Source organism: Sorex araneus, chromosome 2 (genome assembly GCF_027595985.1).
Source record: "Sorex araneus isolate mSorAra2 chromosome 2, mSorAra2.pri, whole genome shotgun sequence".
NCBI lineage: Eukaryota > Metazoa > Chordata > Mammalia > Eulipotyphla > Soricidae > Sorex > Sorex araneus.
The window spans coordinates 213,154,222-213,173,755 of record NC_073303.1 but is presented as its reverse complement, the minus strand read 5'-3'; positions in this window follow the sequence as shown (position 1 = coordinate 213,173,755).

Sequence of the window (19,534 nt, the reverse complement as noted above, 5' to 3'; positions counted from 1 at the left end):
ATATGAGGAGTCTTCACACACAGTATTGAAATTAAGTGCAGGAATCCAGCATGCCCAAAGTAAGAAGAGGCAGGTGTTAACTATTATTATTTTGCTCTTTGGGTCACACCCAGCAATGCACAGGGGTTACTCCTGGCTCTGTACTCAGGAATTACTCCTGGCAGTGCTTGGGGGACCATATGGGATGCTGTGGATCGAACCCAGGTCAGCCGTGTGCAAGGCAAACACCCTACCCACTGTACTATCACTCCAGCCCCAGATGTTAACTATTTAAAGGCTCAACAGCCATTTAAGAAGTTCTTTTGGAGGCTGGAGAGATAAGACAGTGGGTCAGGTACTTGCCTTGTATGCAGCCAAACTCAGTTGGCATCATATAAGGTGCCCAGAGTCCTGCCAGGAGTGATCCCTGAGTGCAGCCAAGCCCTGAGCATGGCTGATTGTGGCCACCAACCAAAAACCAGTTCTGGTTTAATTTATTTCCCTCCTCCCACCACACCTCTTCCCTTTGTTGTTATGACCAGGTTGCACACTTGCTTGTGGTGCTCACCAGGACTGGGCATTTTTTGTGGTGATGCTGGGAATCACAAAAGTGCCACTCACAGGGGGCGAGGGGGGGAGGGGGAGCAGGATAGAACTTGTGTCGTCATGGACAGATGCTCCACCACTGATACAATCCTGGGCCCTGCATTGTTGGATTTGTAAACTTCTTTAATCTCAAATTCTTAGGTTTTTGTTCTGGGGGGGAGGGGGAAATAGAAAGAAAAAGGCATTTCCTCACTCTTTGTATTGCCGAGACCAGAGGTAAAGGTCAAATAGATTGTGGACAAATGCCCTGTTAGTCCTGAAATGGTCTTCTTATTCCAGGTCAGCTGAGCCCATAAAAGAGATGTCAAGAACTGTACTATTGATACCACTACAGCAAATGACTCTTCATCTTGACACTTCAGGCTTGGTAATAAATAGTGCAGCTGGGCACCCTGGTAAAAGATTTACCTTTTACCATTACTTTTATTACAGGTCAGTGCTCAAGAATGTAGCCTCTATTTCAAGCGCACTTCTAATTCGAGAGGAATTTGAACATAATTTTGTTAAGTTTTTCTCGAGCAAATCGATGAGCAACGGGATGACAGTGACAGTGACAGTGACAGTTTTCTGAGCAAAACCCTACCATCTATTTTTCAATTATGAATCGGCATATTATGGAGAACCAAAGGGTACCTGCTTCTTACTGTTACTGAAAATTTCATTTAAAATGGAGGTCCTGTGTCTAATATAGAACTTTTTTTTTTTTTTTTTTTTGCTTTTTGGGTCACAACCTGGCAATGCACAGGGGCCACTCCTGGCTCTGCACTCAGGAATTACTCCTGGCGGCGCTCAGGGGACCATACGGGATGCTGGGAATCGAACCCAGATAGGCCGTGTGCGAGGCAAACGCTCTACCCGCTGTGCTATCACTCCAGCCCCCTAATATAGAATTTTAAAAAATATTCTATATACTTAGATACTATCTTAGAAGATAGTATGCCATTCATTCTTCTTGTGTAAGGCTTTATGTTTGAGTTTGGTATTTAGTTTCATGCCAGAGATAAGCCTTATTAATATTAACCTTTATAGTAACTCCTAAGGAAATACTGGAATAGAGTAATAGTAAATTAAGATCCTTATTCTTGCTAAGCGGGCTGGAGTGATAGCACAGCAGGTAGGGCATTTGCGTTGCACATGGTCGACCTGGGTTTGATTACTCTGTTCCTCTCGAAGAGCCTGGCAAGCTACTGAGAGGATCCCGCTTGCCCAGAAGAACCTGGCAAGCTCCCTGTGGCGTATTTGATATGCCAAAAAACAGTAACAAGTCTCTCAACGGAGATGTTACTGGTGCCCACTCAAGCAAATCGATGAACAACGGGATGACAGTGCTACAGTGCTATTCTTGCTAAGAGTCAAAACTAGAACAGAGGGCAGAGTGTTAGTACAGCATAGAGGGCACTTACTTTGTATGCGGCCAACTTGGGTACGAATCCCTGGTACCGAATATGTTCCACTCAGTTTGCCAGAAATGTTCCCTGAATGCAGAGCCAAGAGTAAGCCTGAAAACTGCTGGGTGTGTCCCTGATCCACCCACAAAAGAATAGTGAGGGCAATGAAATGCCTTTGACAAATACATTTTAGAGAAGATAATGTTAGTGGACTAGTTGATGGCATTGCTTGATTAGTAAGACCAAGTGCAAAGTTCAGGAATGGAGATTTAATGTGAAGGAATTTTCTTTAAAATGCAATCAAAATAAATGTGTACATGATGAAAATTTTATAACTTCTAGCTAATGAGAAGTTTCAGAAAGCCTCAAGTAGGAGACAGTTGAGTGTAGACCGTGAGCATGAGGTCGGGAATCTTGACTTTGGTGCTGCTTAGCTGTGCCCGTGGACAACTACTTAACCTATCTTCATCAGAGGAGAGCTTTCAGGATGATGGAGTAAGGCCCTTTAGTAATGCACACCTTTTAGACCAGCAAAGAGAACACCAGAAATGATCTTTTTCCAGACTCGGGACATGAACCAAAGTATTGCACCTATTTAAGGAGTTTTTATTTCGAGAAAAATAGCTGAATCTCAGTGAGAATAGGGAAATTTGTGATATTAGCTTTACCAATTTCTTTACACTCTCTCTCTCTCTCTCTCTCTCTCTCTCTCTCTCTCTCTCCAGATCTCTAGGTCTGTAGCCTTAGATACCTACAACCTTGCAGCCATGGTGTCACAGATTCAGCAGAAAAGCAGTCCGTGAAGGGGCAAAGAGGCTTTGTTGCTTATCCCCAAGCCCCAATTCCTGAGAGCTGTCGTGAGTTTACCCTCCTGGAAGTTCTCTGAGAGGGCTCCATTCTCCGGGCTTGTCTTTGCCTGACCTGGTCTGTGGGAACATCTCTATCCCCGGGGTGTTAGTGGAAAACAGAATCACATCATAGCTGTCCAAGGCAGTTTCACAACAGTTGAGGCTAAGAAGAAGCTTTCTCCCTTCCTCTTTGTGTCTCTCTCTGTGTCTCTGTTTGTCTCTCTCTGTCTCTGTCTCTCTCTGTCTCTGTCAATATGTCTGTCTGTCTCTCTCTCTCTCACACACACACTGAAAAAAAAAAGTTGAAGATGGAAAAACTGAAGATGTTTGAAATGTCCGTAAAGAGATGATCAATCTTGAAAATAAAACAGCCAGTTGTTTTACCAGCAAAATGATCTGATTTGGGAACAGCAGAGTTACTGCAGTCAGAGCTCTCTAAGCCATAGTGAGCCACTGGGAACTGAGGAGAAAGAGAAGGACCTGCTTTTATAGAGGGAAAGAGGAAGTTGGGTGGGGCTGGTTTCGAACTGAAGTTCAACAAGAGTTCAGGGCGGTGGTAGATTCTCATTGGTGAGATGAGGAGGGAAAAAATGCTTTCATCTGCAGTCTGGGATATGTAAAACAAGCTGCTTCCTGCCGGAGAATGCAAGGTATGCTGCTTCTTACTGGTGCCTGCAAAGACTGATGAATTGTGTTGCCTTTATTTGAAATAAAATTTTCTTCATCCATTTTTATATAGTCCCCGTTGAACAAGTCTTTCCCTTGAAAGTATTGCTTATACGGAGTCAGGTTTTTTGGTTTTTGTGTTCTTTCTTGGGTGTGTGTGTGGAGGGGGGGGTCACTTGAGCACTATTCAGAAGGCCGAGGGGCCTCTTGCTGTGGTTCACTGTCAATTAGCCCAGTGGTTCAGCGTGAGGGTCTGAGGATATAATGCCCTCGGGCCACCTCAGCAATGCTCAGGGGACCATGAAATTTGAGGGATTAAACCAGGGTCAGCTGCATATGAGTCATGCGTCTTAACCCCTGTACATCATTTGGACCTTCTGATTTGCCTTTTTAAGACGGGGCTTAAAGGAATTGATGTGATATTCCGTGAGGCACATTTCTAAAATTAAAGTTCTTTTCTAAAGCTTTGCAAAGGTTTCATGGAATACATCATTTTTTACTGAGGAAAAGGAATACAGAAGAACTAAGTTTCTGTGATTGGCAGAAAGGAAGGTCTTTAGTTGAACTATTATGATTATAGTTAAAGAAAAGTTGAAGCAGGTACAAGAACACTGGGTTGTAGAGCCTAGCCCAATAGCGTCTACAGATAGACTCTCAGATTTAAATGAGAGTGAAATTGGTTCGGGGTCAAACCAAAGGGTCTCTGACATCATGAATACATCAGAACTTCTGGTGACAGGCCCAACACTCTGGAAAGTTTCTCCCCCATCCATTTTCAGTGGGTTTGTAAAATGTGTTATCTTTTATAAAAGAGAAAGAGATGTAATGAGAATAAGAAAAATAGCCTCCAACCAGGTATACAGGCCTGGAAAAATCCTTCCCTGGCTGAGGTCTGCTTCAGGTCCTAACGACCTTTGTTTTCTGGGGCTGGAGCGATAGTCCAGCCAGTAGGGCGTTTGCCTTGCATGCAGCTGACCTGGGTTTGATCCCCAGCATCCCATATGGTCCCTTGAGCACCGCCAAAAATATTCCTGAGTGCAGAGCCAGGAGTAACCCCTGAGCATCACCAGGTGTGACCCAAAAAGCAAAAATAAAGACCTTTGTTTTCAGGTTGTTCACTGGTGCAGGTCTAGTATTTTGGTGCTTGCTTAAGAAGTGACACTTGAGGGGGCTGGAGCGATAGCACAGCGGGTAGGGCGTTCGCCTTACATGCGGCTGACCTGGGTTCGAATCCCAGCATCCCATATGGTCCCCTGAGCACCGCCAGGAGTAACCCCTGTGCATCGCAGGGTGTGACCCAAAAAAGAAAAAAAAAAAGAACTGACACTTGAATCAAAAGTCTATTCCTTAGAGCTCAATGGCACACGGTTGGTTAACAGCACCTGATAGGACCTTCCAGGGAACTTAAAGAGAGTCATCGCAGAGATATCACCAGGCTGTAGAGGGTGATGATGTTTGAAGTCATTGTCTCCCACACACACTGTGCAGATTGTTCTACTGAAGCCTGGTTATTCTGAAAGACACAATAGGCCTTTGCAGTGTTTCCAAGTATGTCTCTTTTATCAACTTCAGATTCAAAGAACCAGGAGGCTCCTGCCCTCCTCCAGGCTTGGCCCTGGAGACTCAAGACGCTGAGACCATCGAGTTCTCAGAGCTGGGCCACGTGTCTGGAGGGAGTCATCTTTATCTCTTCTGAAAACTGCTTTGTAGGCCCATTCCCTTCCCACCTCCACCCCCAAATAAACAGCAGAACCAGGTACACTGGACACATTGAGGCAGTCTCAAAGGGCGACAGTTTATAGGTTCTGACTGTAGATTTGAGCTCTAGGATTGAGGGTGAGAAGCACAGACACAGTGTGGCAAGCCAGCCACGTAGTCCAGTCTTGACGACCTTGATGGGTAAGATGAGATCACGGTGAGGCTTCAGGGCATTTTCCCAGGCAGCAAAATCCTTCCTAGCAGAGTTTTAGCCCAGGAAGAGGAAGCCTAACTTAATGGGTAGTGAGAAGAGACGAACCATTACTCTATCACACTTCTGTTTATGAGGAAAAGATAAACTCCCTTTGCCAAACTTTGAGTGGTCCACTGTGCAGCTTAACGCATCCAGTCATACAGACAGGTTTTCATGAGTCATATTTGGGGCAGGTATAGCAAGCAAAATTGGCACTTTTATGTCTTTTGTTTTTTTTGGGGTGGTGGGGAGACCCTACCCCCAGTGGTTCTTACATTTTACTACTGGGTCTGCACACAGTGATCACTCCTGGAGAGGCTTGGAGGATTTCGTGGGGTGACAGGGGATCAAATCTGGGTCAGCCACATGCAAGACAAGCCCCTACCTACTGTACTGCTACTCTGGCCCCAATGTTCATCTTTTTGTGACTTTTTGTTCATCATCAGTCCTCATTCACAGAAGTTACCATCTTGGATGTGCCTCAGGGGTAGATAATTCATCACTTGTCTCACATATGTGAGGCCCTGAGTTTAATCCCTAGTGCCACTTTTTTTAAGAGTTGCAATTGTATTGGAGCTGAGAGGATAGGCTAAAAGGACTGGAGAATATATATGTATGCTGGAGCCCTGGGGTTAGATCCCTGGCACTGCCACGTCCCACAGGCATTGCTGAGAGCAACCCCCAAGCACTAAGCTGGGTGTAGTGCCCACGCGCCATGGGAGTGGGGCTGTGACTCCAAACCCTCCCCCACCAAAGAAAATATCATTTTGCCTAAATCAAAACTGAAAATGTTTAGGTTTACAATTTTATTTTTACAATTTTATGTAACCTAAAATTTTTAGGTTTGCAATTTTATTTTTACAATTGTATGGCCCCATTCCTGGGGCCAGTTGTTGGGTATTTCAGGCCCATTTTTCTAGATTATCGACATCCCATTACATTGTAATTGGTTCAGCAAGAATAGCATTCTTTGTAGACATAGAAACAAAGTAGTATCTTTAGCTTCCAGGAAATTAAGTTTGGAATTCCCAAGGATCTTAGTAATAGTCAAGACAGCTGGTGAAAATAATGACATCTAAAATCTTTTGAATGAGACATTTAAAATTTTATTAGAAGCAAGGAAGTCTTGCTGTTTCCATAGCATTCCATAGTCACGGGCTATTCTCCTTCCCGGAACCCTCCCTGCCCTCCCCCTCTCCACCCCACATATTACTGTTTCTGTTTTTGTTTCAGTCACCTCCGGTTGTTGAGGGCTTACTCCTAGCTCCGTACTCAGAGATTAATTCTGGTGGGTTCAGGAGACCCTCTGGGGTGCTCAGTGTCAAAATCCAGGTCAGCCATATGGAAGACAAGAATCCTATCCGCTGTGCTATCTCTCTGGCCCCATTATTGGTATAAATGTTGGTGGTTTTCTTCTTGGCTAAAATACAAACCAGGGCTGGCGCGATAGCACAGTGAGTAGGGCATTTGCCTTGCATGTGTCCGACCCGGATTCGATTCCTCCAGCCCAGCAAGCTACCGAGAGTATCCTGCCTGCACTGCAGAGCCTGGCAAGCTCCCTGTGGCATATTCGATATGCCAAAAAGAATAACAAGTCTCACAATGGAGATGTTACTGGTGCCCGCTCGAGTAAATCAATGAACAACGGGACATCAGTGATACAGTGCTACAGCTTTTAGATCAGTTGTCTTCAGCCGTCGGTCCACAGGCCAGTGCTCATTCACAGGTGTAGAAAGGTTGAGGACCACTGGTCTGTGTATCAGCTTGGTTATAACTGCTGGTCTGAAGGTACAATAAAAGTTCTGAAGAGCACTATTATTGGGGCTGGAGCGATAGCACAGTGGGTAGGGCGTTGCACATGGTACCTTGCATGCCTTGCACGTGGCCAACCCGGGTTCGATTCCCAGCATCCCATATGGTCCCCTGAGCACCACCAGGAGTAATTCCTGAATGTGTGAGCCAGGAGTAACCCCTGTGCATTGCCAGATGAGCCCTCCTCCCACAAAAAATACAATATGGTTGAGGACCTTAAACAAAAGAGGATAGATACATTTAGAGATAGGAACCAGTTGATTTTTTTTTTAAATTCCCACTATATGAGTCATTTTAGTGCCACATGGCAGGTACTGCAGTCTCATTTCATAACACTGAATCGGGCACACGTTTGTAGTTCCAGTGTCAGTGAGGAGAGGGAGGGTGTCATTCCCAAACTGGAGACTTAATCCCCAATTTATTAAGGGAAAGGATTGGAAAATCCCTTCAAATTCCTCGGTCTCATTTGGGGTTAGGTGGGTAAAAGCAGAAATGGGTTAGAGGGCTACAGACTTCTGGAGAGTGTTTGTTCGCTGTGTCTTTCTTTCACCGTCCCTGGGTTTTGCAGTCAATAATAGGCCATGAGAATTTCGTTTATGATTGAGATGTTTGCATTTATTGGACTTGAAAACTAAGGACTTAGGTCATATTTTATTTCGCTTAAGGAATATGTGGGTGAGCTGGTTGCTATATTAGATGTGGAGGCACACCGTTTCTTTCCCATTCCATCCTGATCCTTTTTAAGCCTAGTTCAACCTGTTAATGCAGATAGCGTTAGATGCTACCTTAGCAGACTAATACTCAGAGGAAAACTGAAATTTCCCATACAGACAATTTCGAGTTTGTTTTAATAATCCTTCACGGGCTAAAAGTCTTCTACATTGAAGCCTGAGTATGGCAGGGGGGTGGCGTGCCACACCAAGCGGTGTTTGGGGGGTACTCTGGATCAGTGCTTAGGGAACTCTCCTTGTGGCGCTGGGGGGAGCGTATGTGCTGCAAGGGATCCATCCGGGGTAGGCTGCATGCATGGACAGTGCCTCATCTCCTGCTTGACCTCTGTCCACAGCCTGCATTGTCCTATTCCAATCAACATCTCTTTGGGATAACCCTAAGCATGGGCCAGTAGAATCATGGGGTTATTTCAAGAGCCTCACTGTGTTGGGAACCGGTAGGTTTGTCTTACTTGTAGCCCTAAAGGGATCATCATGGTTGCTAGTTTTATCCAGGTTAGTGCTGGCCATGAGAACAAGCATAAAAACTCACTGATATAGGTGGATCCAAGTTTGTAAATTTGAATAACTCTATTAGATTCTTTTGCAAATCTGTGGGGATTATCAGTTATTTGGGGAACATCTTTGTGGCTTGTAGATCAGCTTTAGTTTAAGGAACATAAGTAATAAGTGGTTTCCCCTCAGAGTATCTTATTTTAAAGGGGAAGGTTTATTTATTTTTTTTGTTTTGACTGCCGAAGGCCCTACCCAGGGTCACATGCATGCAGGCATACGTTCTACCGCTGAGCTATATCTAAAGGGGCAGGTATTGTTGTTGTTGTTGATCTGTTTTTGGCTTTCTGGTCACACTGGCAATGCTCAGGGGTTACTCCTGGCTCTGCACACAGAAATTACTTTTGGTGGTGCTCAGGGCACCATATGGGACAATGGGGATCGAACCCAGGTTAGCTGTATGCAAGGCAAATGCCCTACCTGCTGTACAATCACCTTCTGTTGTCTGATTTGGTTAATTTTAAAGTCGTATTGGTAAGGAGTCAGTTTTAGAGTCCTGCATGTGTTTGGATGTCTCCAGTTAAAGTCAGTGTCCCATTTTATTATATATATATATACATATATATATATATATATATATATTTGAATCACCATGTGGAAAGTTACAAAGCATTCAGGCTTAAGTCTCAGTTATACAATGGTCGAACACCCATCCCTTCACCAGTGCACATGTTCCACCACCAAGAACCCCAGTATACCTCCCCTCCCACCCACTACCCACCCCCGCCGCCTGTGTAGCTGATAATTTTCACTTTACTTTCTCTTTACTTTGGTTACATTCAATATTTCCACAAAAAACCTCACTATTATTATTTCGAGTTCCCCCCCCCCCAAATCAGACCTGCTGAAGAGGAAGCATTTGATAATTTATTTTCCATTGCTGAGAATGAAGAGATATGAGGTTTTGGATTTCTGTATTTTAGTATTTTAGTAACTAAGTCCAGAGAAATTTCTGCCAGAAATTGCATCATTGCAAGCTCGTACCTCTCTTTACTGGTCCTTATAGGATGGCGGTCGCCATGCCTTCCCCCCAGAAAGGAAAAGCCAAGAGAGAAAAACCCTTCCCCTCCTGGGGTGGCACGGGGCCGTGGTTTAGTTCACAGTCTAGAGACATTTCTGCAAGAAGCTGCTGGTACCAAAAGTAGTGTAACTGGCCTCCGGGATCCCGGTCATCCAGCAACGGAGGGGCCGCACACGTGTAGCCACTCAGGTCACATCTCGGCGGAGAGCAGCCTCGTTTGATTTATTTTTATGTAAAGTCATAGTGTACTATATTGTTCCTGAGAACAAATTCAGGAAGGTTAAAAGTTCTCCCAAAAGTGATAACAAACCCTTGCCTTTGGCTCGTGTTACAATACTGAGATCGTTACATGCGTCTTTTTTTTTTTTTTGACTTCGGTCCATTTCATAGACTCTGCCCAGACATGGCCAAGATGCCACTGAGAGAATCGTAGAATGTGGACATGAGGCCGAGGCATCCCCTTCCACCCCTCCGACCAACGCCGATTCCATTAGATGGTGCTCCATGGCTCTGTGCTGACCACATTGGGCCACACAGAGAGGTCCCTCTCTAGCTCCCGGTCCACCCAGTGAGCAAACGGGAGCCTCCACGTGACATCCAGCCCCCAGGCCCAGTGTCCTGCACCGCTCTGGAGACCCTCTACTTTTCCTCCTCAGCGATTGCAAGGGAATCTGTGGGGCTCGGCGATAGGAATTTTGATTGTCAAAGAGGGAGAAGGAATCACAACCACCCGGCATGCCTCTGGGAAGACCCAGTTCCTGACCTGCAGAGCACAGGTACTAATCGCTCTCGGCAGTTGTTGTGCATTTGCAGAACCGATATTGTTGGCGCAGCCCGGCCAGGCTTCTCTGGGGGGTGCGGGACCTCAGCGGCGGTTTGCCAGCTCAAAAGACCTGCCTGGGCTGCCCACGGCCGGGCAGAGAAGCTGAGTCACAGCCCCAGCCGCCGTGGGCTGCCCCTCCCCACCAAAGAGCCAGTGTGGGAAAGTTTGGGGATTATCTGAAGTGGGTCCTCCCAGTCCTCCCCGGGCAGACGCCTGAGTCACAGGCCTCCTGCTGCCGAGCCTGGCGCTCGGCCCCGTCTGACAGGATGGGCTGGCAAGAAAACCTGGAAGTTGTGTAAGCCATCAGCTTCCTCTGCGAGAGGAGAAAATTCGATCACCCTCAGAGCACAGCCAGTGGCCCCGTTTGACCCCCCGGCTTTGGACACGGGTCAATTTGAGTGAACACCACAAGCAGAGCTGGTCACCTTGTTCCTCACCCTGCACCCAGTTTGCACACTGCAACCTTCTCAGTGTGGCATAGGACCTTTGGCCTCGTTGAGCGGGGAGCCAGACCAGAGTGACTTGGAGAACTGATAAACGTCACCAGAATAAACCGTGCCATGCATCCCACGGCACTACTTCTGCCAGTCCTTGAATAGAAAGCACAGCACAGGCCGTGGCTTTCACTGGAGTTCGAAAGCCAGGGGCCTCGCATAACCAGACGTTCAGTGCACTCTCTTCCTTAGTTTGAGCAGGCAAACTGTGCGCCATACGAGTCCGGGGCCCCTGGATTTGAAAGCTAATTCCCTGGCATAAAAGCTAATTTGTATTCCTACCTACAGTTAATTGTGTGTGTGTGTGTGTGTGTGTGTGTGTGTGTGTGTGTGTGTGTGTGTGTGTGTGTGTGTGTGTGTGTGTGTGTGTGTGGTGGCAGATGGGATGGGCCATGCCCAGCCATGCTCAGGATTTACTCCTGGTTCTGCATTCCAGGATCACTCCTGGCAGGGCTTGGGAAACCAACATGGGGTGCCAGGGATAGAACCCAAGTCAGCTGCATGCAAGGCAAGCGTCTTATCTCTCTGGCCCCACAGCTGAATTGAATACCCAGAGTCCGGACCGTCTAGTTTGCCTCACCAGAGAATCCAGGAAATGGAAAATCCCAGTCACTTGTCTCACTTGCTGAGGAATGCAAGCCAGTGATCTTGCCTCGCTACCTTTAGAGAGTGACGATATCTCACTGGTTCTATTTCTAACTGAAGCACACTAACAGCTGTGTTGATAAAATATTGATCCGAGAAGCAGGCACGACCTGCCCGAGAACACGACCACAAACATGTCTAGAAAATCAAACTCAGTTCACTGGTAAAGAACCGCCTTTACCAAAGCATACCGTGAGGTCGGGAAGAGACTACTTTTTTTTTTTTTTTTTTGCTTTTTGGGTCACACCCAGTGATGCTCAGGGGTTACTCCTGGCTCTGCACTCAGGAATTACTCCTGGCGGTGCTCAGGGGACCCTATGGGATGCTGGGAATCAAACCCAGGTTGGCCGAGTGCAAGGCAAATGCCCTACCCGCTGTGCTATCGCTCCAACCCCGAGACTACTTATTAAAATGCACAGATGACCAGTTTAAGGAATCTGGATGAGCAAATATCAGTTAAATATGACACTACCAAAGGAAACTGGCAAGCACTAATATTAACTGGTTTAAAAGAAACTGGGACCTGTGAACTTTCAAATACTTCAGGGTAATTCTCTTACCTACAAGAACACACAAAATAAATAGAATTAGGAAAACAATGCAGAAACCAAACACGATTTTCAACAAAGCAAAACCATTAGAAAATCCAAACGACTCCTAGAGCTAAAAAAGTAATAACAGCTAAACTGAATAATTTAATAGAAAACTTGAAAAGCATTTTGATCATGTGGAAGAATCAGTGATCTGGAAGACAGGACTTTGGAAATTATGCATTCAGAGAAACAAAAAGTTAAAAGAAAAAAAAGTAAAGGGAACTGATAAAATATATCAGACACATGGAAAGGAACAATAATCTCACCATAGGAATTCTAGAGGGAAAAAAAAGGGACCAGAAGTCATAAAAAAAGAAATAATATACTGAAAACTTGCCAAAACTGAGGAGTGAGGAGGAAAAGATTTTTTACACACACACACACACACACACACACACACACACACACACACACACACACACACACATATATATATATGAAGCACAAAGGAACCAAAATAGGCTTAACCCAAATAGGCTACATTAAGATACAATTATTGAGAACTCTAAGACAAAGAATTAAAAAGCAGCAAGAGAAAAAGGAGGTTGCGTATAATTTTTTTTTAAGTTAGTTAAGGGGGACAGGAATAGCTCAGGGTTCAAGTGCCTGCTTTGCAAATAGAAGACCATGAGTTTGATCCCCAGTAGCACCGCACATAATCCCAATAGCACTGCCCTTTTGGGATCCCTGTGTGCAGTCTCCAGCACACCACAACCAAGTGTGTATGGGCACCATCCCCAGTGTGCCCTGCGACAGAAGTGTATAGGCACTGTGACCCACATTTTTGCAAGAATCACAACCAAGTGTGTGTGCCCCACTGAGCATAGCAGCTCGAATGTATGCAAGCACCACAACTGATGAATTTCACAACAGTCAGTGAGTCTATGTACAAAACTGCAACTGTGTGTCCCCAATAAACACACAACCAAGTGTATGTGACCTCTAGTTGTCACAACAACAACAAAAAAAAGGGGGGGGGGAAGAGAGGGAATTATAAAGAAATTCTTGCTGGCAAGCTTCAACTACTCTTGCCAATCCGTAATCGGTTACTGGTTTTCTAGAAAGGAGGAGAGTACTGACTCATCTGATCATAGTCTCTGCCATCAGTACTCGTGATCTCTAATAATATGATCTCATGATGACTTCTTAAACAATTGTTTCCTTGATGGTTTCTTTTTTTTTTTCTTTTTGGGTCACACCCAGTGATGCTCAGGGGGCTACTCCTGGCTCTGTGTTGTTGTGTATGTTGTATACACAACATGTATATATGTTGTATATACATGTTGTATACACAACATGTATATATGTTGTATATACATGTTGAATTACTCCTGGCGATGCTGGGGAGACCCTCTGGGATGCCGGGGATTGAACTCGGGTCAGCTGAGTGCAAGGCAAACGCCCTCCCCGCTGTGCTATCGCTTCGGCCCCCTTTGATGGTTTCTTAAAAAAATTGCTTTTGACCCAGTTCAAAAGGTTTTGGTTTGTTTGGGGGCTCCCTGGAAGTGCTCCAGAGCTACTTGAGATGCCTTGCTGGTGGGATGGGGGGGTTTCCTCCTACTGTTGCTAGGGAGTGATGTGCTGCCAGGGACTGGACATGGACCTCGTACATACGAAGAGCACCCACTAGTTAATTGTGCTGTCTCCTTGTTCAAACCCAAAGGTTTTTTGCCTTGTGGTTCAAGAGATAGCTCAGAGGAAGAATACATGCCAAGCATCCTCGATATTATAGCCCCCCAGAGAGTTTCCAGGAGTAGTCCATTCTCTCTCTCTCTCTCTCTCTCTCTCTCTCTTTCTCTCTCTCTCTCTCACACACACACACACACACACACACACACACACACACACACATGAACACACGTGTTTTGGGGCTACACCCAGCTGTTCTCAGAACTCAGTCCTGGCCTCCTGACTTAGTACTCGTGGATCACTCCTGTTGGTGCTTGGGGGACTATATGGCCTTATGGGGTGCAGGGATGGAACCCGGGTCAAGTAAACGCCTTACCCACTGTATTGTTTCTCTAGCCCCTCCATGAAAAATATTTTTTTTAAATGTTGAACTGTTCTGAATTGATGGTATGCTATAAAATTGATGGTGTCTTAATAATGAGGAAATACAGTCTTGCAACCTAAGTTCCAACTACCATTAGGGCTAAAAGCTGTGACTGTCAGCAATAAAGACTGACAAATTTCTTAAAAAAAAAAAAAAAGAACAAACCCAAGTTTGAGGTCGGAGAGAGAGTACAGGGGGCAAGGCACTTGCCTTGCATGTGGTGTATCCAGATTGAGTTCTTGAATAACACATTGTTTCCTGAGCACCTCCAGGTGTGGCCTAAACTCTCCCCCAAATATATCCTCCGCTTAATACTCAATAATGCAAGATAGGGATTATTTATTTACCTGGCTTTTCCTGAATGATACATCATCAGTGTTCATTTCAGGTATGACTTTTTCATTCATCTCATGCCAGAGAAGAAAGATGAGGCCGTATTTTCATGAGTTAATTCTTTTGATTTGCTTTGTTTTGGGGCAGGTGTGAAGGGTTTACATCCAGCTCTGCATGTAGGAATCACCCTTGGCAGGGCTCAGCGGGCCATATGGATTGCTGGGGACTGAATCTGGACTGGCCATGTTTAAGGCAAGCCCCTTACTTGCTATACTGTCACTCTGACCCTCATCAGCTAATTCCTATGCTCAAGATATATATTAAATGGGGCTGGAGTGATAGCATAGCGGGGAGGGCGTTTGCCTTGCACGCGGCCAACCCGGGTTCAATTCCCAGCATCCCATATGGTCCCCTGAGCACTGCCAGGGATAATTCTTGAGTGCAGAGCCAAGAGTGACTTCTGTGCATCGCTGGATGTGACCCAAAAAGCAAAAAAAAAAAAAAGATATATATCAAAGCTTGACTTTTGGGGGCTGGAGTGATAGTACGGTGGATAGGGTGTTTGCCTTGCACGCGGCTGACCTGGGTTCGATTCCCAGCAAACCACATGGTCCCCTGAGCACTGCCAGGAGTAATTCCTGAGTGCATGAGCCAGGAGTAACCCCTGTGCATAGCCGGGTATAAGAATCACTTTCAATTTCCTTGAACATCTAGACTAGACAAAGATCTCTGACTCCCCAGAAGGAGAGGGACAGTCATAGGAAGACTCATTTGTGGAATATAAAGTAACAAAATACAAGACTAACACCCCAAAACAGTAGAGATATGGACCAGGAGGATTACTCCACAGCTTAGAAGCTGGCCTCGAATGCTGGGGGAAAAGGCAGCTCAGATAGAGATGGGACCACCAAGCAAAGGGTGTTAGGAGGGCCCGCTCGGGATGGGAGATGCGGGCTGAAAGTAGACTACAGACCGAACATGATGGCCACTCAATACCTCGCCTGCAAACCACAACACCCAAAAGGAGAGAGAGAGCAAAAGGGAATGCCCAGCCACAGAGGCGGGGGGCGAGGGGCGATGGGCGAGGAGGGATGCTGGGACCATTGGTGGTGGAGAATGGGCACTGGTGGAGGGATGGGCACTCGACCATTGTATGACTGAAACGCAGGCACAAAAGTTTGTAAGTCTGTAACTGTACCTCACGGTGATTCAATAATAAAAAATTTTTAAAAAATCCCTGACTCCCAAAGATCCCTGGAAGTTTAGGACTCCCAAGACCCAGACACTTCTTTATTTTTTTTTCACCCAGAACAGTGAGAGTAAGGATTTTATAATTCTCTAGAATCTATCCCAGCTTACCTTTCCCCTTGCTCCACAAGGAGCTGATATTTGATTCAGAACTTCTGAGACCACTAGATTCAACTTGCACGATTCTTTATTCTAAACCAGTGGTGCCTGGGCACAGAAAGGGTGTGAAGTGACTTGGTATGAGACATTTTGCTGCTGTGACTTTAGTTTCTTCCGTCCTCACCGTCTCTTACCCCACAACACTTCCGGCTGAACTCATTTACTTTTTATTGACTGAGTGTGTAAATCCATCTGTGGGGTATGGATACTCTTGGGCCACACCTGATGGTGCTCAGGGCTTACTCCTAGCTCTGTGCTCAGAGATCACTCCTGGCAGAGCTTAGGGGACCACGTGTGGTATTGGGGATCAAACCCAGGTTGGGCATGGAATTAAAGGAGGGATGAGGTGGAACTGCTCAATGGTAGAGTGTATACCTAGCTTGTGTGAGATCCTGAGTTTGATCTCTGCATTGCATTAGAAAGGGTGTAAAAAGGAAAAAGCTCAAATTGTGTGTGCCCCTCAGAGGATTTCTGTTCTGCAGCTCTGCATTCAGTCCTTCTAAAACTGATTTGTGGTTCCCTGGGACCAATCAACTGATCAGACCCAATTCCTGGGAGACAGTTCTGGTGTATTCTGACCCCCACCTGCCTCCCACTCAGCCACACTCTGAATCTCTTGAAGGCAGCCTAAGGGAATCAATAAAATAGTGGCAGTTAGCTGGCTGGAAAAATCTCATCAGAAGTAAGAGACAGAGACGGGAATGCAGAGATGTATCGAAAACAGCAATCTTTTCAAGGCCCTGATAGAAAAAGCAATTAAAAAGGCACAGTCCTTGTTTGGATATATATATACTCTTTGGTATATAATATTAGGGTACATATCATTCACCAAGGAGTGAATGATATACATCCTACACTTGATCTTAGCCAAAAAGCCGAGAAGCGATGAATGATATACATCCTAATTTTCTTCTTTTTTTTGTGAGGGGGAAAAAAATTAGCATTGCAACAAGCTTGAAGTATTTTTTAAGTAAGGATTTTAATTTTTCTTTTATTTTTCTTTTTTTGGTCACACCTGGAATGCAAAGGGGTCACTCCTGGCTCTGCACTCAGGAATTACCCCTGGCGGTAATTCCTCAGGGGACCATATGGGATGCTGGGAATCGAACCTGGGTCGGCCGCGTGCAAGGCAAATGCCCTACCACTGTGCTATCACTCCAGCCCCATCCAAGGATTTTAATTTTTTGTTTAAAATTTTGTCTATTCCTTTATTCAAATTCAGTAAACATATTGGGTGAACTCAACAAGGGTATTTAAAAAAATGTTTTTATTGAATCATCATGAGATACATAGTTACAAAGTTGTTCAAGACTGGGTTTTAGTCATACAATATTCCAATATTTGTTATTTCACCAGTGTACTTTTCCCACCATCAATGTCCCCAGTTTCCCTCCTGCCATGCCCCTACCCTCAAGCCTGCCTCTGTGGCAGATACCCTCTCTCTGTCTCTCTGTCTCTGTCTCTGTCTCTCTGTCTCTCTCTCTCTCTCTCTCTCCTCTCTCTCTCCCTCCCTCTCCCCCAGGCATTATGGTCTGCAATAGATGTTCTGAAAGGTTATTGTATCACTTCACCTCAATAAGGATATGTGATGACAAGAATTTTTAAAAAATACACATGCACATATAATTTAAAAACTGTCTTGTTTTCCCTCACATGTAACCTAACATCGGGAACCAAAGAATCACTTGGCTTATGCAAGACTGACAAATGGTACAACATGGAACTGTCTCATCCAGGACGTTTTGTGAAAGAACTTTGCTTCTCTTTTCTAGGCTCCTGTCCCCAGGGCTCATCATTTTCCTGGCATCTAGTGGCCATAATAAACTGCACGGAGAAACTGAGGCTGCAGTCTGGGGGCTCACTGTTCTGCAAGGGCCACAGTCGGTCTCTGCTGTGCTGCTCTCAGTCGGCTTCTTCCCTCGAAAGACTCTCCCAAGTATCCTTAAGAAAGACTGTTACCTCGGGGCTGGAGCCATAGCACAGTGGGGAGGGCGTTTGCCTTGCACGAGGCTGACCCGGGTTCGATCCCCAGCATCCCATATGGTCCCCCAAGCACTGCCAGGAGTAATTCCTGAGTGCAGAACCAGGAGTAACCCCTGAGCATCGCTGGGTGTGACCCAAAAAGCAAAAAAAAAAAAAAAAAAAAAAAAAAGAAAGACTGTTACCTGGGGCTGGAGCCATAGCACAGTGGGGAGGGCGTTTGCCTTGTACGCGGTCGACCCAGGTTCCATTCCCAGCATCCCATATGGTCCCCTGAGCACTGCCAGGGGTAATTCCTGAGTGCAGAGCTAGGAGTGACCCCTGTGCATCGCTGGGTGTGACCCAAAAAGCAATAAATAAATAAATAAGTAAAAAAGTAAAGACCGTTCCCCAAGCTACATATGTACTTAAACATTTTCTTTTTTAATTGGGCACATATGCTGCCTGAGCCCATGTGCTGCTTGTGCCCACGTGGCTGAGCACGTGCGGTGCCTGAGCACATGTGTCGCCCACATCTCCTCTCTTGAGATGTGTACCTTCATACTTTCATACTTTTGTGTCTAAGGTCGGATATGTGTAAGAGCCTTCATGCTTTCGTGTCTAGTGCTAGGATGTGTGTAGAGCTCTCTCCACCCTCGGAGATGCCCGAGTTCTCTCTTGAGTGCGTTATTCTTACTATTCTCTTTCCCACTTATCCCTTCCTCCTTCTCTCAAAAATCCTCCAAATAAAATCTGTTTACTTCAAAAATATTTTTTAATTGAATCACGTTGAGATTGTTACAAAGCATTCATGATTGAACTTCCGTCATACAATGATCTAACACCCATCTTTCCACCAGTGTACATTTTTCACAACCAAATGTTCCCAGTTGCCACACGTCCCTCTTGTCACACCCCACCCTGACCCATCTCCCGTCTCTGTGGCAGACAAGTTCCTTCTTATTCTCTACTTTTGGGCTTTATGGTTTGCAGTAGAGATACTGAGAGGTCCTTTGTCTACTTTCAGCACACATCTCCCATCCTGAGTGATTCCTCCAACCATCATTGACTTAGTGATCCCTTCTCCATCCCAGCTCATGAGGCAGGCTTCCAACCATGGAGCGATCTTCCTGTTCCTTGTCTCTATTGCCCTTGGGTGTTAATCTCATTTTATATATCATAAAATAATATAAAATATAATTATTTTGTATTCCATAAATGAGTGCAGTCATTCTATGTCTACACAGGTACTTTTATTTTTGCTTTTTTTTTTTGGGTCACACCCAGCGATGCTCAGGGGTCACTCCTGGCTCTGTACTCAGGAATTACCCTTGGCCGTGCTCAGGGGACCATATGGGATGCTGGGAATCGAACCCCGGTTGACCGCGTGCAAGGCAGGTGCCCTCCCCGCTGTGCTATCACTCCAGCCCCAACACACAGGTACTTTTTAAAAAAATTTATTTTATTTTTTAAGTGACCTAGTTACAAGCTTTCATGTTTGGATTACAATCTCACAATGATCAAACACCCATTCCTCCACCAGTGCACATTCCCCACCACCAATATCCTGGGTATACCCCCCCTTTCCCACCCTCCCCCTGCCTCCATGGCAGACAATATTCCCCATACTCTCTCTCTACTTTTGGGCATTATAACTTGCAACACAGACACTG